The 23,082-nt window shown below is 44.4% G+C and overlaps 1 protein-coding gene across 2 annotated transcripts in view; it reads right to left on the bottom strand.

The window, feature by feature from the left end:
* FAM107B (family with sequence similarity 107 member B) overlaps nt 1-23,082 on the bottom strand; it is a 185,364-nt gene that overhangs the window by 62,751 nt on the left and 99,531 nt on the right. The window contains exon 1 of one of the 2 annotated variants that reach the window (XM_016134399.2): nt 5,290-5,350. The exons of the other annotated variant lie outside the window; for it this stretch is intronic. The gene's annotated coding sequence lies outside the window, so the exon portion shown is untranslated. Of the gene's footprint in view, nt 1-5,289; nt 5,351-23,082 lie in introns of those variants that run through there. 2 annotated transcript variants of the gene reach the window in all.

Below are 23,082 nucleotides of genomic sequence, written 5' to 3'. Positions count from 1 at the left end.
ATCCACAATGACATTCTTAACTTCCCCTAGGACATAGGAATTTTAATGTCTACATTAGACATTCAGAAATAACTTCTGATTATGTATACGGCAGGAGTTTATGATTGTACAGTTTTTTATAATCTCATTAGCATGCATCGGGCCCAGAGGCCTGAAAACCTGGATAAAATGCGAGTTTTCACTTCACCTCTCACAGTGTGCTGTGTGTTTCATGTATTAATAACAACACGGAAAAGCTTGCAGCACGGTGCCATAGCCCTCCCTCCCACACACTTCACTGTGACAAAACTCGTGTCCTAGAATAGAATAAAACACGCCATTTCCGATATCCAAGCCAGGACACCTTTACGACGCTGGGTGAGGGGAGAAGGGAGGGAGTCCCCAGCTCCCCACGTGTCCCTCATCGGCACATCGGCACTGCAGCTACCAGGTTACTAAGGATTTGAGCTAAAAGCCATGGGCAGTGGCTGAACGGCCTCAATGCCATGGCTGGCTGTGTCGGGACTGTGTGCTCGGGGCTTCGTGGCCTTGCACTTGCCCTCACAATGCTGCAGGAGGCAGATCTCACGAAGTTCAGCTCACGGATGAGAGCGCCAGCGCCGCCACGGGTTCTGTGACTTGCTCCAGGTCGCAGTGCTGGGGCCTGGACCCGAACTCGGACGTGGCTGGCTTCAAAGTTCCAAATCGTGCCCCTGCGCCGCATTAAGAAAGGTGCCCCAATCCCATCCCTCTAGAGCAGGGCTGGCACAGAGTAGGGCTGTACCCTGGAGATGTTCCAGTGTGACATAAGTCAGCACTGACTACAAAAAAAAACAACAGAGAATGAGGTGACAAGAGCCTCCAGACTATACATACCTAGAACCGGCCAGGCTGCGGACAGCTGGCCCACCTGCATTTTCTTCTATCTGATTTTTGGAGGAGACGTCCCAACACATACTCAGCCCAGAAGGCTGCCGTGCCTCAGCATTCCCCCCTGAAGACATCCCAGACTAAGGGCTGCTAAGGATTTACGACTCAAGAGCACAACCAGGAACACCACTGCAGAGAGCCCAGAGGCTCCTGCCACTTCACGGCCTGTATTGGGGGGCTTTTCTTCACACCCCGGGGCCCCAAGGTCTCGCCGTGTGTACAGAACATTACCGTCACCAAACCATGCCCCTGTCCCGCCGCCCCGAGCACAAACGACGCTGGAGCGCAGGCGATGGTGACCACTCTCCACCCTGCGAGACGGCCTTGGGAGAACCGCACCGCTAACGGGCTCGCCTAGGCTCAAAGCGACACTCCTTTTTTCTGCCTCTCTCCCAGTTTCCCTCTTACAGTTCACCCGAGTTTGAAATACATTCTTCAATGTGCCTTCCCACAATTTCCCCACAGACCTGTGTCAAACCTTCGTCAAACCTTCTCAGGTGCAGCAGAACCTCTGGGGGGCACAGATGTGGTCAGGCCCCTGCTGCCTCGCCTAGGCCCTCCGCTTCTGGGGATCCCATGGACCAGCTAGCTCAGGACGCGGGGTTTATGTTCAGTGAGAACAGTGGAACAAATCGTATTTCCCCAGCCCCTCCTCTAGACGACAGTCTCCTCACCTGTTCAGTGAGGTCCCACCTCCTCGATCTCATAGGAATAGCCCCGGGCAAACCTGCTCCTTCCCCCGCCCCTCCCTCCACCAGGCCTTCACCTCAGGGTTGGTCGGTTGGTCGGAAACCAAATCTGCAGCCTTAGCTCTGATTTACATCATCCTGTCCAAGATGTCTTAGTTCACAACATGCTGTTTTCCCCTCACAGCTCTTAACAGAACTATCATTGCACAATTTTTGTGGAATTTCCTGCAGCTCTTTAAATATCTCTCTCACCTGTCTTGCCATGAGGACAAGGACCCCATCGGTCTCGTCGAATGCAGTATACCCATTGCCAGGCTACTGCTGGCACATAAGTGACTCTAAGTAAATGTTAAGTGAAGGCGTGAATGAAAAGCAAAGCTTCCCCAATCAGCCGAGAACCAGCCCTTTGCCGATTTACCAGGACTCAATGGCAACCTAAGCCATTGACCGACACGGTACTAGAATCAATAATATCGAATGCGTAAAAGCGTGATGCCTTTTGGCTGAGTTTTTGAGTACTTAGCATAAGCAAAAGTTGGGATGGATAAGGCCCAGCACCTCCTGTGCTAGGAAGCAAAAGGGGAGACAAATGTTTTACTTCAAGAAGGTAAAGCAAAAACAGGTCTACATTAGACAAAGAAATCACACAAATGCAGAGACGTCTCAGTGGGTCACCCCAGCACTACACGGCCCTGTGCTGCCCACAGCCTGCTCACTGGCAGGGCAGAGCCTCCCCCACATGACGCGTGCCCGAAGCGAGATGCCAAGTAGGTCGGTGCCCCAGCTACTTTCTCCAGACTTAAAGAGGGGTGCCGACTCACCCAAGATATCTGGGGACGTCCACAAACCTTGGAATCTAGATTGCAAATAACCAAACTTCCTGACCCACTTTCTCAAAACACTTACACAGAGAATTCTGGAAGGAGAGGCAGACAGGACACTAACAATAAGCCATATTAATAACCTACCACATTCCCCCTTGCTGTAGAGAAGTCTTCCACCCCTCAACCACCCCCAAAGCAAATCAGGAAAACTCTCTTGCACCTTTACTTGTGATATTTTAAACAATTAAGAAATCAACAGGAGGAAAAGGGGGAGGAGGGAGAAAGGGCAATGACCACACCACTACAGTTGAGGAATCACGACTTCTAATAATGCTTCTCTCAAGCATAAACTGGAATAAACTCTCCAGTCCAAGGGACAGGAGGCTGGCCATCACAAATAGCCATAAGAAGGCCATCACACTGGACAATGACCAAACTTTCTCTCCTCTCTGAGAGGCAACATTACAGGAAAAAAAAAAAGAGTAAAGCTACTAGACTCTGACCTGAGGTCCAGTTTGGCTGTGTGGCTTACACAGCCCAAGGCCATAGGAGGGTTGAAAAATAAGATTCAGACATTCCGATTCTGGTATTTCCTAGTTGAGCTTCTTTTGACTTTTGTATGTAGAAACGTACCATTATTTCGGAAGGAATGCTGATCCTTACAGCAGACTACACACTTCACGCAGCTGCTTACAGGTCATCACTGCATTAGAAAAGCAGCCCAAGTGTGCACGCAGGTTAAGAAGCCCCAAGTTAGGGCCGGGAACAAAGAATTGCACCTGACAGTACATAACCACCACTTCCTCCCTTGATTTCTTCTAACTTCAAAAAGTATTGCATCATCCTAACGATGTATCTACTTCTGAACAGTTGTCTCCAAAACCTCTTTTCACTTGGCATACTGGAGAAGTGAAACGTCCGAAAATTTTACAAGCGTCTAACATAAAAATATGTGACGACAAAAGCATTCGGTGGCTAAATCTGTAGTTGAACAATGGGCTGTTTGGGGGGTTGTTTTTTCCCCCTACAAAACACACACCATCGAAACTATTCGCGACTCACAGAAATGCCTCTTATTTTCTTTCTCAATGCAAAGCTGAACAGAAGCAAGCAGGCACCCAGCTGTAAAATCACTGCTATTCCTTGTTCCACAAAAAGAGTGTCTTTCTAACATATTCCTATGAATCTCAGAATATTACTTTTTAAATATTTTAAAAGCTAAAAGATTGACTTCTATTTAAAAACAGTCAAATCAAAATACTGCTGAAATCCAAATACGGTCCATAAAACTTCTGTCAGTCTATTCTTCCCAATTAAGTGGAACCTACATTGTTTTTCCTTTCCTCCTTTCCTCTTCTGTTAAAGTGGTCATTTTCAAGGATATGAGAAACTATTTCAAACAACTTGTTGGCATTAATCTGTGCAAAAGTAGCAAACCACTACAGTAGAACTATGATTATTCGGTATATTTTAGTCTAACGTGACTGGTAAAGAGGAAGAATCAGTAACTCCCTCATTTATTCACAAACATGTGTGCGCGCACACACACAAACACACAGCAGGGTTGCCAGGCCACAAATCAAACAAAGATACATACCTTCATCCTCGGGGTATGTTTGGGTACTTGGGTGCATGAGTGACTTTTCCTTTCTCTATTTTTCCAATGTTTTATTAAATCTATATAATTTTATACTTAAAAGTTTTAAATTTGAAACTACTAGCACTAAGAAATCTCTAGACAGGCACCCCAGATACTATTTCAACTCAAAACACGGGCAGCTAAAATCTCCAAAGCGGTAAGAGGGGGAGCATGGCTAAAGGAGAAAACTAATGTATCTGTTAGCGAGAAAGCCACACAAGTTTTAAGAATGGAAAGTCTAGCAGGCTTCATCCTGTTTTTCTGTACCATGCTTGACTATCACCCTTTCTAATCAAGAAGGAACTTTGCTCTACCGGCACTAACTTCAGGGGGAAGGAAGGGAAAGGTACCTTGATGCAGAGAGTAAGATGTGCAATGTATCCTCTAAAGAGGATTCCTGTTCACGTTTTAGAAGGGGCTTTACCATCCCCTACACGGCATGTTAAAACTTAGCTACCTGTGCTTTTGCGATCCCTGAGGGACCTGAAGATGCTTGGGGAAAACGGGAAAGCAAATTTTTAGGACTTCTCGGGGTGCAGAAGCCACCTAAGATACTGGGTTCACTGGCGCAGAAGGAGCGGAGAAGTGTCAAAATGGAAAAGTTACTTACATACTATTTGGAAGCAGTGCCACTGTCACCTTTAAACCAGCGGGGCAAACCCCCCGCGGCCCCTCCTTTGTCTGCCCAGGCGGCGCCTCGGTCGGGCCCCGGGGCCCGCGTCCGGCCGCCCCGGGCGAGCGAGGGGCGAGCAGGGCGCCCAGGGCTCGGCATCCGGCCGCGTGCGGCGCAGCCGGCGGCCCGCGCATCCCCGCTCCAGGCGGGGTCTCTCCGTGTTCAGGGCCGAGGAAGCAACAATAAGCCAAGCGGAGAGGCAGCGCCGCTCCCCTCCCCGGCGGCACCCCCGCCTCCCCCGCGACCCTCGGGCTCGGGGCCACCGTGCCGGGCCCCCGCCACGCCCCGGTCCTGCGCCCTCGCCGGGCACGACGAGGGGCGACGGGCGCGCCCCGCACTCCCACCGCCCTGCGCGCCGCCCTCTCGGGCCCGCGGCGACCCCCGCCTCCCGGTCTGCACCGCGGGGAGGGGACGACCGGGGGCCCTGCCCGCGCGGGGGACCCTGCGGCCGGGGGTCGCGGCGCGGCGAGGGCCGCACCGTCTCCCCGGCGGGCACCCCGCCTCCCCCGAGCTCGCAGTCTTTGTGTGCAAAGTAAGTGCAGGCGGCGAACCCACCTCTGCGCGCGCACAAAGGCGCGCGGCTCCCGCGCCGGCGCTCGCTGCGGGCGGCGGCGGCGGCTCGGGGCGGCTCGGGGCGGCCCGGCGGCGGCGCAGGCGGCGGCTCCCGGGGCGGCGGCGGCCCGTCGGACGCGAGGCGGCTCTTTCACACCCCGCGGCCCCGCGCGTCCGAATTAAGCGGCGGGGCGGGCCGGGGGCGGGGCCAGGCCGCGTCGCCCCGCCCCCGGCCCCGCCCCGCCCCGCCCCGCCGCGCTGGCCTCGGGCTCCCGGCTCCCCGCCCTGCGACCTGCGTGGACTGCGCTCCGCGACGCGGCAGCGCGGAGAAAAGTCAAGCCGGGAATGTGGTTCCAGGAGGTTTTCCTTCGGTTAACTTTAGTTTGGTTGGCTTCTGAAACTCTCGAAAGAGAAGGAATGTTGGAAGAAAAAACCTAAGTCACCAGATGAGAGAGAGAAATGGGGGGAAATCGAAGGTGGCTAGTGGATGTCTGGCCTCCATCTCCACTCCACGGCTGTGACGCTCGGAGATGACTCTTCCCATTGGAATCCTGCCAATAAGTCATGGAAGAAAACTCAAAAGGAATCAAGGAGGGAAAAGGGAACAGATTTGCTGTAATTGTACAAATTTCAAGCAGGAGATTAAAACGCAGTGACTTGAGAAATTATTCATATTCCTCCCCTCCCTTGCTCATCAAAGGATAGTTGAAGATTTTAATGTGCGTGCTAGGAAAGGATTTATTAAACTTTCTCTCTCTCTCTGTCTCTCTGTCTCTCTCTCCGTCTCTGTCTCTCTGTCTCTCTGTCTCTCTCTCTCTCTCTCTCTCTCTCTCTCAGGTGTCACAGCAAATTGCTTCTCTGCCCAACCCCTAAGGCTCTTTGATTACCACCTACCTGAATTGCAGCAGGTACCAAAATGGGAGATACCTGTTTCGGAGTCACAAATGGTCAGCAGGTTGATGGATTTTAGATGAAAAGCATTTTAAATTTCTTGGAAACAGATAATAAGGGTTTATTTATCGGGAAGCTTTTCTGACTAAAACAGCTTAGGTCATGCTCACACAAAAGTCATATCAATTATGGATTTCAATAAACAAATTACTTACTCCGAAGCTCTAAAGCCACCGCCCTTTAAGAGCCAGCCACCCCTAAGCCCCTGAGGCCCACTGAGGGGTGGAATCACCAGCCACAGCATTTAGAGAAGTTTCTTCCCAGCCCAAGAAACTGTCCTGTGTGAACTTCATGACATTTCCACCAGCCTGCCTTCCTTCCCCATCCTTGCACTGTGCTGTTTCTAGTCTTGACGATAATGGGTTCTCCAGTCGTCACCCCAAATCTGGGATCCGGCCTAGATTTTCCCCTCACTGCCCCCCTCACACAGGAGTCAATTCCAAGTCCTGTGCATTCCGCAGAATGCCTAGATAGGCCCCATCCCCATTGCACTGGCACGGCCGGGGTTGACCTTTGAGGCTGTCACTACATGTGGCGCTGTTCTCACACTCTTCCTCCAAGCTGCTTCTCCCATGAACTTCCCAAATGCAGATATGCTCGGGTTCTTCCTCTGCCTAAACCTCTTTAGGAGGCGCCCAAGTCCAAACTCCTTAGTACAGTACCCCGAAGGGCAACGTACTTCTTGATATAACCTTGACCACTTCCATGAGCTCTTCCTACATCCCCAGAACACCTAGGGCTTCAGTTGTCCACAGTGAGGTCTGCTAAATGGCCCTGCACTGTGACTATGAAGACTGCCTGTGACGCTCTTCCCCAGCCTCCCTTCAGCCTAGCATACCTTAACCCCCCACCCCAAGAAACACCTCTCCTCTCAGAGGAACCTGGGGCTCAGACTTCCCTCTCCACCTCAAACCGAATGGGCCTTTTCTGTCTCTCTCACTCCCGGTGCAGTCTTATAACTATCGTGCTGTAGTGTAAGTGTGTGCCCTCCTGGAGCAGAATTTGATATCTTTATATCCTTGTGTTTTACATATGTTCACAGTCTGTCATATAAGGTCATATAAGAAGTGTTAGGGAGTGAATCGTGTCCCCTACAAATTCATATGTGGAAATCTTATCCCCCAACGTGACTATTTATAGATAGGGCCTTTAAAGAGGTATTTAAGGTTAAATGAGGTAATAAGATTGGGGACCTAATCCAGTAGGATGCGTGGCTTTATAAGAAGAGAAAGAGATACCAGAGATCTCTCTCTCTCCCTCCCTCCCTCCCTCCTTCCCTCTCTCTCTACACATACAGAGAAGAGGCCATGTGAGGACCTAGCTAGAAAGCAGCCATCTGCAAGAAGAGGTCTCCCCAGAAACCAACATGCTGGCACCTTCATCTTGGACTTCTAGCCTCCAGAACTGTAAGAACATAAACGTCTGTTGTTTAAGCCGCTGTTGTGGCACCGCAAGCAGACTAACACAAGAGGCATGCATTAAACTCAAGATTCTAATCTTGGAGAAGCACTAACCCACAAATGAGCCTAGACAAATTTCTATGATTCCGGGACAGTGGGCAGAGTGTCTGGATGTGATAAATGACCACACAGCCTTTTCCCTGCCTTCTGAGAGAAATACAAACATGCAGCTTAGTCCATAGTCTAGAGTAGAAGTGCCCACAGGCTCTCAGCCATGGCCCTTCCCTTTTTATCGGGAACCATAATTTCTTTTAAATAAAAAATAATAAGAGATCAAACATCACTTTGAACTTCTTGAGTCAACGCTTCATTAAGAGACAGGACAACAACACCCATTTATTAAGTCCACTGTTTTGGGGGCTAAATATTTCACATTCTTCAGGAAACTTGAGGGGATTTTGATCTATGTAGGATCAAGTATCCGATTTTGTTTGGGGCTCCTGGAGTCTCTGTGGGTAGATTCCAGAAAAAAGAACTTTAAGATTATGGACCAAAGGGATATTTATGTTTGTATCCATACCATCTACCAAAAGCGCTTGGAACATAGTGGGTGCATGATAGATGTTTGTCAAATGAATAAGCCTGGATTTTTAGGGTGCAGCGAGGCTCCCCAAGGCTATGCCAAGTGACACCAAATTCTCAGCCCAAGTCTGATGTCCTGTAGATTCCAAATTCTGATTATGGACAGAACTCCAGGAAAGGTCAGGTGAGCCAGTGGCCCAGGTACCTAGTACTCTGCCCGGCTTTCTGCTCCCGAGCTGACATGGTGTATCAGGAGCATAGGGGGCCTTTGCTGACTTGCTTTCTCCAAATACAAGACAAAAAAAAAAAAATACTTCTATGAATAACCCTTCGAGTCACTTTACCCATCATCGGTAATAAATTCTCTAGTCTCACACTACTGGAAAACATACACAATAATTTTCCATCCTCTAACACTTACCCACGAGGTCACTCGCAGGCTCAGCTTTAACCTTACCCTTAATTTTGGATTTTGGGGGCCTTTTTAATTCATTCCTACAGAAAACTGAAGAAGGCAGAGCCGAATATTTGGGGACATAAAGTAAAGCAAAGCAAAGCAATTTGGAACAAGTTATGTTGTTTTTATCTCCTACTTCGGTCATTTTCCCTGTGCATAATCTTGAAATTGTTGCCTGATGCCCTAACCACCATCCTGAAGTGCTCCAAAGAGACAGGAAAAACTTAACAAAGCCTTAGAGAAGGCAGATTTATTTTCATGTGTATACTCTTTTGTATCTTAAATTTCACATGGTGTACATGGATGCTTGAATAGATAACCCATTCGAAGAGAAAGTTTTCATTTTAAAATCATATTTTTAAAGTCACGTTTTTAAATATCTATATCAGTTATTACTGTATAACAAATTGCCATAAAATGTAATGCTGGAAATAGGAATGAATGATTGGCTCATAATGCCGAGGGTTGGCAATTTGGAAAAGGCTCAGCTGGGGCAGCTCACTTCTGCTCCATTTGGTCTTAGCTAGGCTCTGCCTTGCATTTGCAGTCAGTTGGGAGGTGGGCCAGGGACGGGCTTGTCCCAGGTGGCCTCAAAGTCCAGATGTTGACTGGAGCCATCTGCTTGTGTGCTTCGGATGCCCTTCATACGGCTCTCGGCAGACTCACTGGGACTTCCTCACAGGGCAGCTGGGCCCAAGAAAGTGAAAGAGGAAGCTGGAAGCCCCCTCACAATTCTAGCCTCAGGGTCACTCTGCTGCATTCTGTCCTTCAAAATATCAGGGAGGCAGCCCAAATCCACGGTTTGGGGAAATGGACTCTACCCCTTGATGGGAGACGGGGTAGTCACGTTAGAAGTGCTAAGATCGGAGGAATCATTGTGGCCATCTTTGCAAACAATCTTCCCCTGAATCTGAGCTGTGGAAGTACAAAGTGGAGGGCGACCAGGGCAGGTGATAACGGTAGTCTCGGGGGGAATCATCCTGATTATAAACAAGCCAAAAGCCCTTTGTGAGTGAACCTAAAACCCACAACAGATTCAATAAATTGGTTCCGGCCTCACGTCCTAAATTGACAGAGCAAAATAAATACTTGGTTTCTACTCCCCTCTCCCCTTTGGTTTCAAATAAGAATGAGAGGAGGGGAAAAAAAAAAAAAAGGAACAACAAAGGCTTTAGGACTCAAGAAGCTTAGGTTGGCCAGGTTCTACATCCATATATTAGTTATTTGTTGCTACATAACAAATTACCATAGACTTAGCAACTTAAGATAATACCCATATATTAGCTCATCCTTGCTTTATTCCAGGCACTCCCTGGCTGGGTGTTCTGCTCAAAGACCCCAAATTGAAAATCAAGAATTTGGCAGGACTCATGATTTGTCTCATCTGGAGCTCGAGGTCCTGTTGGTTGAGTTTAGTTCTTTGTGGTTATAGGACTTATTGGCTATCAACTGGGAGCCACTCTCAGTTCCTAAAGACTGTCCACATACTTTACCACGTGGTCCTCTCCATCATCAGGCCAGCCATGGCACATTAAATCCTTCCGGTGCTTCCAATCTCTGCCTCCCTCCGTCTCTGCCTCTACACTCAGATTTAAAGTGTTCATGTGATTAGGTCAAGCCCACTCTGAACCTCTATCTTATAGTCAACTGATTTGAGACCTTCTTTACATCTGCAAAATCCATTCATAGCAGAACCTAGATTATTGTATGATTAAATGATTGCAAGAAGGCGTGTGTATACCAAAGGCTAGAAATCTTGGGGCCTATCTTAGAATTCTGCCCACCACACTATCAGGAATATAAATAGATGGACCAAAAGCAGACAGACAGACAGATGTTCCTTAGTATAAAACATATAATGACAGAGCAGACAGAAAATGGGAGCCTTGGGGAGGTATCACATACAAGCTCATCAGTTACTTAGGTAAATCAGAAAAAGCCAGGCCAAAAAGGAATTCTGATCAGGTAATATCCTAGCTCCCATGCAGCTCAATAGGTAGTAAGTTTTCATTAAATCCTGATGACCTGAATACTTAAAAGATAGGGAAAGACATATTTAATATGGCACACTAATTTTATCACTTAAATAGCATAATATAATAGCATTTTCTTTATTTTGCTCAACTAGTTTGCACTGTTGTTGCATTATATTCTATAACCCATGAAGATAATGCTTTTCAATGTAGAGACTTATAGAATTCATTTTTGGAATATTTTTGTGAAAAGATGTATGACTTGCCAAACAAATATAGTATGTATGTACCTTTTAAAATTAGTAGAACTTAGAAAGGATCGAAATGATATACCCAAATCAAAAAGGGGAGGATCGTTTTACAAACTACATAAAGGTCTAACCAATGTATTGTATACTTGAAACTAATAAATTTTTTTTTTAAAGAATGTGCTATAAGCAAGATCTTGTTACATTAAAATAACTTCTTGGCATAAGCATTTGTGGGCAAAGGAATGGAATAATCTCATCAAATATGCTAATAGTACCAATAATAAAAATGAATATTTTTAGTTATCCGCCACGAAATGTTTTGCAAACCCACCACCAGAGCAAGAGTTCATCGTGTAAGTGCACACTGTTTAGGAGTTTTCATTTCAAAACCTTTAATATATGTTTTGCCTAAAATGCTTAATTTAGTTTTTACAAAACACTTGCTCTTTGTTATTCATAATTTTAAAATCAAAGGGACTCCACAAAATGGTGATCCAAATTTGTAACTAAATATCACCTGAGAATCAAGAGAAACAGCTGTTAGTCACATAAACAACTACTGAGTGATGCAAAGACCCGAGTTTTACGTCTTTTTCTTTACATAAATCAAAAACCAGAAAAAAAGGATTTCCTGTGAGTCTTCCTGTAGATTAAAACTGAAGTCTCAAAAAGCAAAGAGAGGGTGGAAAATACTCACACCTTCATCCTGTCAAAAATAATAATAGATATTAATGAGTAAACAAACCATCTCTGCATTTAAGGATAATAAAGGTAATTCCTATGTTTCCTAATTCGAATAACTAATATATAAAACAAATGACCAACTCACTGAGAACATTCTATATTTTGCTCCAACTTTTTTTTCCTTCTTTCTAATATACATTCCAGATACACACAATTCTATTAGCAGGAAGTATCCCTTAAAAAACACTTATATTGGTAATAACTAGTTGAATGCCATTTATACATACTTACCTACCCTTTAAACAATGCAATGAAATAAGTGCATGTGGTAGTGGAATGGAGACTAGGCCAGGGCAGAAGAGATCCTGGCTGTGCTACCAACTGGGCCTGTGGCTTCCGACAAGATCTTTAACTCACTGTTTCCTCTGGATTTAACCGTTAATGACTCTGTAGCAAGACGTAGATAGAGATACGGATATGAATTTAGATATAGACATATAATCTTCTGTATAAAAATCACATCACTCTAGTATACATATATATGTGTATATACATGTATAAACACTAAGGTATATCTATATGAAAATTACGCCACCAATGGTGTTCCTGTCGCTTTCGGGCTTGGCTGGAGAGGGGGCCTGCTCCGACCATTTTGACTTTACAAGGCAAGTCCAAGCTGCAGCTAAAGTTAAATCTTGCCAGAGAAAGTCTACGTATTAACTTTGCTCAGAGAACTATATCACCCACACCTTTGAAGTGCAAATAATTACTGGGCTTTTCCAGCGATAACATTCTTCGATTTGTTCCACCCAAATTTAACATGAAAGAAAAGTCAACCTAATGTTAGCTTTAGCTGGACAATGTTAATATGAGTACAGATTTCTACTTCGTAAAGAAAAAGAGAGAAGGAATGAATGAGCAAAGTCTAGAGAGTCCTTCCGGGGCAGCTATAGGCAGTTTGGAGAGATGTTTTATAATCCTACCCACCCCCTCTCAGACAGCCACTGTCCTCGCTCGGAACAACCTGCCTTGTCCTCATTCCAGCTCGCGCTGATGACCTCCCTCCCTTTGCAAGTCAACAGCTGAGACGCAGAGCAGCAGACCATACTTCGAGGGGCACCTGCTTTTCCCAAATCATTTCTGTCTACGACAACTGCTTAAGCCATGTGCTATCATTTACATCAGTGCATAAATGACTACTTAAAAGAATAAAGGAAGGAATGCAAAAATATAATGGAAACACCTCCTTTTTCTCTAAAAGACAGATAAAATTGATAATCCTCTGTCCAAAATTCTGACAGATAGAAAAAGACACACAAAGAGAATTAGTAAAAAAAAAAAAAAAAAGAATTTATTAGAAATGAAAATGAAGACATAACTATAGGTACTCAAAGGCAAAAAAAGAGAATACAGAAACACTATGAACGATTTTATTTGAAAATTTAGATGAAATGAAAAAAATTCCTAGAAAAAGACAACTTATTACAGCTGACTCGGAATGATACAGAAAACCCAGAGAGTTCCATAAACTTTCAAGGAACTGGATCAGCAATCTAAATTTTCTCACGGAATAAGAGGAACCAGTACTCTGGACACTGATTTTAAGAATGATTTGCTTGACGAAGAGGGCAAAAGGGGTCAAACAGAGGAAGACTAGACTGCCGGCGGTGGGCAACAGACAGGTGACGTGTTATAGAACTGTACACTTGGAAGTTACATACTGTGGTTAGCCGATGTCACCCCAATAAATTTAATTTTTTAAAAAAGAATGATTTGCTAATGACAATTCTTAGCTTGGCTAGAGGTATTCTCAATCTTTCTGAGAGACAGTTTATCAGCGTCACTAGTGAAAAGCGGGATTTCTCTTTTCACTCTTTACTTCCTTACTCATCTATACGCCCCACTTTCGAGAGGACCCCTGACCATCTCGGGCCTACATCTTTAACATAATCTTTACTACCTCTCTCAGGATCCAGATCCACTGAGGTCACAAAAATGACAGAGCCATTAGCCTGTCATTTCTCTTAGATCTACATTTTCCTCTCCACCTCTATCAGATTCTGCCTGGATCACACGTATTTAATCCTCATTGAACAGACATCTACGACACTGCTTTCCTGCCAACGGCACCTCACAGTAGACTCGATCGCTCCGGCCACAGCACCAGCAAGCCACGTCCGCCGAGGCAGTCCAGCACAAACTGTCCAACGCGTCCCGCCTCAGATCCAGACCCGTGGCTTTTCTTCTGGGTATATATCCAAAGGAAATGAAATCAGTACCTTGAAGAGATAACTGTACCCCTCATGGTCACTGCAGCATTATTCACAATAGCCAAGACATGGGGGGCAACCTAAGCGTCTGTTGATGGATGAGTGGATAAAGAAATTGTGATATATATATATATATATATATATATGCACATATATATATATGTGCAATGGAATATTATTCAGCCTTTAAAAAGGAGATCCTGCCCTTTGCAACAACACGAATGAACCTGGAGGACATTATGCTAAATGAAATCAGCCAGACACAGAAAGAAAAAAAACTGCATGGTATCGCTTATAAGTAGAATCTAAATATGTTGAACACATAGAAACAGGAGTAGAATGGCGGTTACCAGAGGGCAGAATGATGGTTACTAGGGGCAACTGGGTGACATCGGTTAAAGGGTGCTGAGTGGCAGTTAGGCTGGATGAATAAGTCCAGAGATCTAATGGACAGCATAGGGACTAGAGTTCATCATGCTGCACTGAATATTAGAAATTTGCTAAGAGAGTAGATTTCAGGTACTCTCACCAGACATAGAAAAAAAACAGTAACTATGTCAGGAGATGATATGTTAATTAGCTTGGCTGTAGTAATCATTTTACTATGTATATGTAAAATCAGCATCTTATACGCTTTAAATATAAGCATTTTTAAATCTTTTTTTTAAAAAAGAAACGGTTTTCTTTCCCCTCTAAACAGTTGTCCTAAGGAGCCAATGTTAATGAGTTAATCCTAGCTGAACATATAGAGGCAGAGGGAATTTATAGAATAATGCATTTGCAAATGAACTGTAGTTGCTGATCAGAATTATAATCTGAAGGAAGCACATTACATATCTTCAGAAATAGTAGACTTTTAAGAATTTAGAAAGAGCTGACTCTTAAATGTTATTTTTTATGAATAATATCAAAATATATGTCTAGATGATTGTTTCCTAATTAGCTATTTTCTTTGTACGTGTAGGATGAAGATAGATAAGCCAAGTTATGAAGGACTCTGAATATTTTTTTCATGAACTTTTTAACCTACTGTACGACTTTGTAGACTAAATTTAATTTGATTTCTGATTTTTCCTGTCTTCTCAAAATACAAATGAAGCCTTTAGTAATCTATAAAGTGACATGTTGATTTACAATTAATGTTCTTTTATCATCCTTATTTATTTTTGAGCAAGTTATGACTCCCAATAATGGGAACAATCAAATTTTTCATGTTATAGAGAATTCATCAAATAACATAACAAAAAATGCCTTGGAGAACAGTGCCATGCCTTGTGTAAGATAAAGATGGCTTGCTTTGCCAACCAGAAGGGCCACGTGATACACAGCGACTCGGTCCACAGTCCAACTGATGTGAGTTCGGGTCCTATATCCCCTGCTTACAAGCTGAGTGACCTTAGCTGAATTATTCAGCTTCTCTAAGATTCAGTTTTCTTAACAGTAAAATGGGGGATTTCTTCACTTATTTATTTAACAAGCATTTCTCGAGCACATTCTTTGTTTCAGGCACTGTTCCGGTCCCTGAGAACGCAACAGTGAACAAAACAGAAAAGAATCCCTGCTATTAGAGGATGTAAATTTTAGGAGAGGGAATCAAACAGGAAAAAAAGAAAAGAAGGAAGGAAGGAAGGGAGGAAGGAAGGAGAAAAGTAAAATAGAAAAGCTTACAGTCTGTCAGCTAGCCTTCGTTATTACTATGCTATAGAAAAAAATAATAGTCAAGCTGGAAAGGGGATAGAAAGCGGTGGTGGAAATGTGTAATTTTAAATAGGGTGGCGAGGGCGGGTTTCTCTGAGAAGGTGGCATTGGAGCAAACACCTGAAGGACGTGAGGGAGTTCTTTGTGCAGACGTCTGAAGGACAAGCTCTCCTGGCAGCTAGAAGAGCAAGTGCAGAGTTTTGGAGGCTGGTGCACGCATGCACACTGAGCAAATTCAAGGCACAGCTGGAAGCCATAGGAGAGCGTGAGCAGGAGAGGTGATAGAGGCTGGGGTCTGAGAGGTCATGGTGGGCGGTGGGGGGAGGGGGCAGATCACATCAGGCCATGCAGGCTACTTACTGTAGGGAGAGTCTGGCTTTTACTCTATGCAAGCGAGGGAGCCACTGCAGGGGTTTGGGAAGAGCAGAGACCTGGTCTGCCGCACATTTTAAAAGGATTGCCTGGCTGCTTAGTTAAAAACAGACTCCACTCCACAGAAACAAAGGTAGAAGGAGAAAGAACAGCTAGAAGGCTGTTACATTGATCCAGGAGAGAGAAGGTGGTGCTTTGAACCACAGTGATAAGAAACATTCTCACTGTGGATATTTTGAAGGTAAAGCCAACAGGATCTGCAATTGGGTTAGACGTGGAATGGGAGGAAAAAGAGTCAAGGGTGAGTCGAAAGTTTTGGGCCTGAGGACTAGAAGGATGGATTCCATTTTTCTGAGAAGGAGGCAGCTCTGAGGGGCTTTCGGAGAAAACATCAGGAGTTCAGCTCGGGGTATGTCGAGTCTGAGATGCCCTTTGTGACTCAACTGAAGATACCAAATGAGTAGCTGGCTATGAGTTTAGAGCTAAGAGGAGAGGTCCCGGCTGGAGTTATAAATTTAGGAGTCATCAGTGGGTACATGATACTGAATTCCAGAGGACTGCGCGTCTCACTAATGAAGTGACTGAGGTCTGGGCCCTGGGCCACGCCAACATGGGGAGGCGGGGAGATGAGGAGAAACCAGCGGCTGAGACTGAGAAGGGATGACCAGCGACAAGAACGAAAACCAGGCGTGCGGGTCTGGGAAGCCAGGTGAGGCCGGCAGTTCAAGGAGGGGAGAGAGAGTGGCCGGCTGTCTCGAACTTCGCTGGCAGGTCCAGTAAGGTGGGGACTGAGAGCTGACTGTCGGATTGGCCCACCTCAGTGTCACTGGTGGAGCTGAGCAGTGGTGGGTGGGGTTTTGGGGAGGGCTGCAGGAAAGAATGGAAGGAGAGGAATTGGAGGCAGCGGGTATAGGCACCTTTTTCTCGGGCAGTAGTGGATGCAGGAGAATATAGCACCAAGAAAGGTTCTGTTTAAATTGTCTGGTTTTCTTTTTAAAATGGAAGGAATCAATGGCATGCTGAGGTCTGTGTGTATGCTTGTCATGCCCTTTGTAAACGGATGGGAATGATCTTGTACGGAGAAAATTAATGATTACCCTTATTGGCCTTTTAATCATTAAGCCCTGACCTGGCTAAAGCGAACGCTCCGTTCCAGCCGATTTTTTCTCACTGTGGCATGCACACGCTTGCTCCCACCCCTGAAGCCTGGCCATGCCGTTCCCTCTGGCAGCATGCGATTCCCCCTCCTATCGACGGGTCCAAATCCTACCCACGCGTTAAGTTTCAGCTCAAGTTCTACTTCCATCAGGAGGCCTTGCCTGACTTCTGTAATCTAGATTAACTGCTTCCTCTCTTTTACTGTGATAATATTTAATACACTTTTAATCTGTCTAAAACACTTATGAGGTATCTAGGTGTGCAAAGAAGTGAGCTAGATTTGGGAGATGAATAAGTTAAAATTTAAAAAGCACTTGAGAAGCTAACAAACTTCTCCGTTGTGCATTAGGATTTCTGTAGACATATTTTTCCTCTAATTACCTTGTAAATCTTAAAGACAGGCAAGAGTCAACGATGTCATCCTTTCAGTGGTTAGCACCATGAGAGAGCCATCGGTATGACAGAATTATTTAAAATATTACTTTCCAATTATATGAAATAATTACCCTCCAGAACCTTAGCTTAACAGTTTATTCCTTCGAACATTTTTATAATAACAGTTATTTTAAATCCTAAAAGATGTTAGAGATTTCCTTGCTATGTTATATAAAAGTCCTCAGAGATGATATTTTAAAAAAACAAAGGCAGACCTGGGTATCATTACTGGGAATTTTGATCAAGCAGAACCTAGGGCACATTGCACATTTGCTGGAATAACTGTTCTTAAGACTCGGTTTTATACATAGGAAAAGAACCTGATTAGCAGTTCTGTGGAGCGATCGGAAATGTGTGCTTCAAAAAATAGCGAGGCAAATAAAAAGACAAGGGGTATCGTCTTAACGGAGATTTCTCCCATGACACAGAGTAAGCCTGGGAGACTACTAATGAGGTAGGGAATATGCATATGCATGAGCTGGAATCACACCAAGACCCTGATAGAGGGTATTGTTCCTCCCCTAGACCCGCTTGGTATAAAAACGTGGATGGACCCGGTGAGGCTATTGTTGGCGAATTTGTAGCAGATTTTCTTCCAGGTTTATTGGAGAGCGCAAAACTTTATTAAATAAAAACTGCAGTAATGAAAGATACATTCGAGTCGATAGTTAAGGAACACAGGGAAAGTGGGGAAAACAAGGTAAAAATAAGATGGGCAGGTGAGCCGGTGAGCATGGCAGGAGGAAGACAAGGAAGGGGCGTGGGAACAATAAGAGAAAGAGGAGAGGAAAGGAGGAAGGTGGAGAGGAAGGACTGGCAGGGGACGAGAGGCGGGTGGAAGGGAAGAAGAGGAAACAGGGAGTCTGGGAAGGAAAAGGAAATTAGCAGGGAGAAAAAGACGTGGGATATTTTAAGATTTTTTTTTTTTGAAGGTCACGCCCTGGTTTTCGCCGTGAATTAAAGATTCAGGAAACAAAGCTTCCTGCTGCATGCGTGGGGCTCTTGTCATGTTCCTTGTAAGTGCCTGTTGCGTATTAAGATAAGAGTATCTGCAAAGAGAAGGGGGTTGCACCTGAAGGCTGGGGCCCTTTTCCTGGGGGAGGTACATGTCTCCTAAACTTGAAACAGGAAGTGAGAGCGAGCCCTGGTCTTGCTCAAGAAGGAGCCAACTCATTCAGAAGACACAGTCTGAAAATTAAAAAGGTATATGTCAATATGTTTCAAGATAACATCGTCCATTCTGGCATTTGAAGCTTAATATATCATAATGTCACAATTGATGGTTTTTTGTTTTGTTTTGTTTGGTTTTGTTTTGAATTGAGGAAACATGGAAGTAGCTGTCTGTATTTGCTTTCAGACGAATGTAGAAAACAAGCCTAAAGTCAAGACGGACGAAAACCCTAGCACAAGTTGTGTGCGCGGGGAAGGCAGAACACAACCCGGCTGGGGGCGGGGGTGGGGGAGGCTGTCAGGAGGGCAGATTTGAGAAAAGGGGACATCCTGGCACACTCAGGAGCCGGGTCTGGGCCCCACAGCTGCTCAGCATTTAGGTTTTCTAAGTCTCAGACTGTCTTAAGGGCTGCTCCCTGTAATTATCAGAGGAACATTCCCCCCAAAGTACAGACCCTGACTCTTTAGAGAATTCCTCTCCCAACTTCTAGCCAGGGAAAGCCACGCTGACATTCACTAATTTCAGTTAACCTTACCATGTCTAACAATCTTTTTTAGAAACCTTCAGTTAGCTATAGTTTATATATAGCTAACCCTTGGGGAAAAAAGGGTTTGAACGTCGCAGGTCCACTTATATGTAGATGTGTTTCAATAAATAGCTGTACTTGTTTTTGATCCATGGTTGGGAGCCCTTGGATGGGGAGGGTATTGATCTATGCCATTTTATATAGGGGACTTGAGCATCCAATGATTTTCAGGTGCTGGATTGAATCCCCTGTTGGTCCCAAGGGACAACGAGGTTATTGGGGAATTAGAAATTATATGAGGATTGACAACTTGGGGGTCAGAGCCCCTAACCCCCATTGTTCAAGAGTCTACTATACAGATTGCGTACAGTGAACTCAAAGATTCTGGGGTCCTATTTTGTTTTGAGATTCATACAAGCTCTTGGATGTATTAGTACTTGGTCCTGCCAAGTGATATTCCGTTGTGTAGATATGCCATAATTTATTCATGTATGGTTGATGAATGTTTGAATCGTTTCCAGTTTAGGGGGACCATGAATAAAGCTACTATAAACATCTCATACAGGTCTTTGTGAGGACCTATGTATTATTCATGTCTCCTGGGTAAAAATACCTAGGAGTGTGATTGTTGGGTTTTATGGTGTTATGAGTTAAAGTGCCCCCCCCCCAAATATGCTGGAGTCCTAACTCTCCAGTACCTCAGAATGTGACCTTATTAGGAAATAAAGTGATTAGAAATGTAATCAATTCAGGTCATACTGGAGCAGGTCAGGCCCTTAGTCTGATATAACTTGGTGTCCTTAGAAGGCGAGGGGAAGGGACACAGAAACAGGGGATACAAGAATATGGTCATGTGGCAATGGAGGTGGAGAACTGGAGCGATTAAGCCTCGGAATGGCAAAACTTGCTGGCGGTAAGTGTGGGTCTACTTCTGAATGTGCTATTCATTTTCATGTACCTATTTATCCTTTCATCAATACCACACTGTATTATTCGTCTTGCCCTACAGCACAGGAGCTCCCCCTTGTCTGTGGGGGATGGGTTCCAAGACCACCCCAGTGGCCTGAACCCAAGAACAGTACCTAACCCTATATATACTGTGTGTTTTCTTAAACTGCCGTAACTTTTCACTTAAAGGAAGCACTTTACGGCTTCCTTTTGCCATATCCAAATTGCCAGCCTCGCTGTCTTGTGCTTTTGGGGCCATCGTTAGGCAAAACAAGGGTGGCCTGGATGCCAGCGCTGTGATAACACAGCAGTCCGTCTGAACCGAGATGGCTCCGATGTGACGCATGCGCAGGGAGCTTCGGCAGCATGGACGTGCTGGACAAAGGGGTGATCTGCGTCCCAAGCAGGAGGGAGCATGACAGCATGAGATTTCAGCGTGCTGCTCGGGACGGCTCGCAATTCCAAACTTACGAATTTATTTCCGGAATTTTCCATGGAATATCTTCAGACTGCAGTTGACCACGGGTAACTGGAACTGTAGAAAGTGAAACTTTAGGGGGGACTACTGTTAAGTCTTAAAATCAGGCACTGCGAATCATTCGACTTTGTTCTTCAAAATTATTTTGGTTATGCCAGGTTCTTGGCTTTTCCACATACATTTTAGAATCAACATGTCAATTTTTTTTTTTCCAAAAAAAACCTGCTGGGATTTTAATTGAGATTACGTTAAATCCATAGATCAATTTGGGGAGAACTGACATCTTAATACTTAGTCTTTCAATCCATTAGTATTCTACATCTTTCCATTTATTCGTTTTTTTTTTAGATTTCTCTCATCAAAGTTCTGTACTTTTTACACCAGCTAAAGAATGAAACTAGATTGTTGGCTATCACCAAATGAATTAAGGACTTAAATATAAGACTTGAAACAATAAATTGCATATAAGAAAACATAGAAACTAAACTCATGCGCCTTGGACTTAAAGAGGATTTTATGAATTTGACCTCAAAGGCTAGGGAACTAAAAGCTAAAATAAATGAATAGGACAACATCAAACTAAAAAGCTTCTGCACAGCAAAAGAAACTTTCAACAAGTAAAGAGATAACCATCCGAATAGGAAAATATATTTACAAGCAATGCCTCCAACTAGGGCCTAATATCCAAAATATACAAAGGACTCATCCAACTCAATAACAACAACCAAAAAAGCCTAAAAAATGGGTAGAGGACCTAAACAGACACTTCTCCCAAGACATACAAATGGCCAACAAACATATGAAAAGATGCTTGACATCGCTAGCTATTAGAGAAATGCAAGCCAAAACCACAATGAGATACCATCTCACACCTGTTAGAATAGCTGTTATAAACAGGACAAGTAATAAATAACAAGTGTTGGAGAGCATGAGGAGACAAAGGAACCCTCATACACTGCTGGTGGGACTGCAAATTGGTGCAGCCACTATGGAAAGCAGTATGGAGGTTCCTAAAAAACAAAGGATTGCATATGATCCAGCAATCCTTCTGCTGGGTATTTACCTCAAAGGCTTGAAAACTCATATCCAAAAACATATTTGCATGCCAATGTTCACAGTAGCATTATTCTCAGTGGCCCGGACATGAAAGCAACCAAAATGTCTTACAATATTTAAATGATTAGTTAAAGAAGCTGTGGTACATACATACAATGGAATATTACTCAGCCATAAGAAGAGATGAAATACTGCCATTTGCGACAACATGGATGGACCTCGAGATAGTCACGCTAAACAAATGAGCCAGACAGAAAAAGTTGAAAAGCACATGATCATGCTTTTAGGATATAAACCTAAAAGCAACAAGTAAATAGGACAAACAAGCGGAGACTCATGGACATGGACGATAGAGTAGTGGTTACCAGAGGGAAGGGGAGAGCAGGCAGTGGGGAGGTGGATGGAGCAGAAAGGGTCCAATATGTGGTGACAGAAAGAAAGCTAACTATGGGCAGTGAGCACACAATGCGATGTGTGTATATATATGCCTTATGGTTGCATCGTACACCTGAAACTTACTGGATTTTGTTAACCAATGTCACCATAATGAAAATTGTAAAAAATAATAAAATAAAAATTTTTAATTAAAAATAAAACAAGGTTCTGTATTTTTTGATATACAAACCTTGCGAATACTTTGTTAACGTTATCCCTACATATTTCATGGTGTCGATGCCGTTACAAATATATTTTTAAAATTTAGATTTCCAATTATTTATGGTTAGTATATAAAAAATATAATTGGTTTCTGTATGTTGACCTTATAGCCTATGGACTTCATAAACTCTCACGTTAATTCTGGTAGTATTTGGAGAACCCCATTTTTAATGTAGCTGCTTGTGTCATCTGCAAAAAGGAGAGTTTTATTTCTTAGGTTCTCTTTTGAAAATCTGGCATTCCGTTCAGGGCCCTCCAGGAAAAGAGGCCGTGCCCACAGCAAAGGGGAAGGAGGAGAGGCTGAATTCCATGTGTGCATGCTTACACAGCTCCCATCAAACTGCTGCTTACATTAAACGATTCATTTTTAAATCTTTCTGTTAAACGTTGCCTGCGTCACTTGTGTTCTGCGACTGACTCCTTCTGCAGACTGTTGGGTCCTAAGCTCTTAGGTGTTCAAACCGTAACGTTCACTTCGGGTGAACTTTTCTTGTGGGCCACTTTTCAAACCGTATACGGAAACGGGACCTTTTGTGGCTAGACGTAAGCCGAATGCCATGGGGCAAGGGGAAATTAAAGCAAGACATTTGATTAAAGAGTTAAGACCAAGGAATTAAAGAATTTAAAGGACGAAAAGGAAGTGAATGCTTAGCTTAGTTAGGCTGGAAGTCTATTAAAGGAAACAGGATACATGGCCTTTGAGAACTCCCCTAGATTCCCAGACTAGCA

Source organism: Rousettus aegyptiacus, unplaced genomic scaffold (genome assembly GCF_014176215.1).
Source record: "Rousettus aegyptiacus isolate mRouAeg1 unplaced genomic scaffold, mRouAeg1.p scaffold_m13_p_10, whole genome shotgun sequence".
Lineage (NCBI taxonomy): Eukaryota > Metazoa > Chordata > Mammalia > Chiroptera > Pteropodidae > Rousettus > Rousettus aegyptiacus.
The sequence above is the reverse complement of the archived record's forward strand: the minus strand, read 5'-3'. Positions and strand labels throughout refer to the sequence as shown.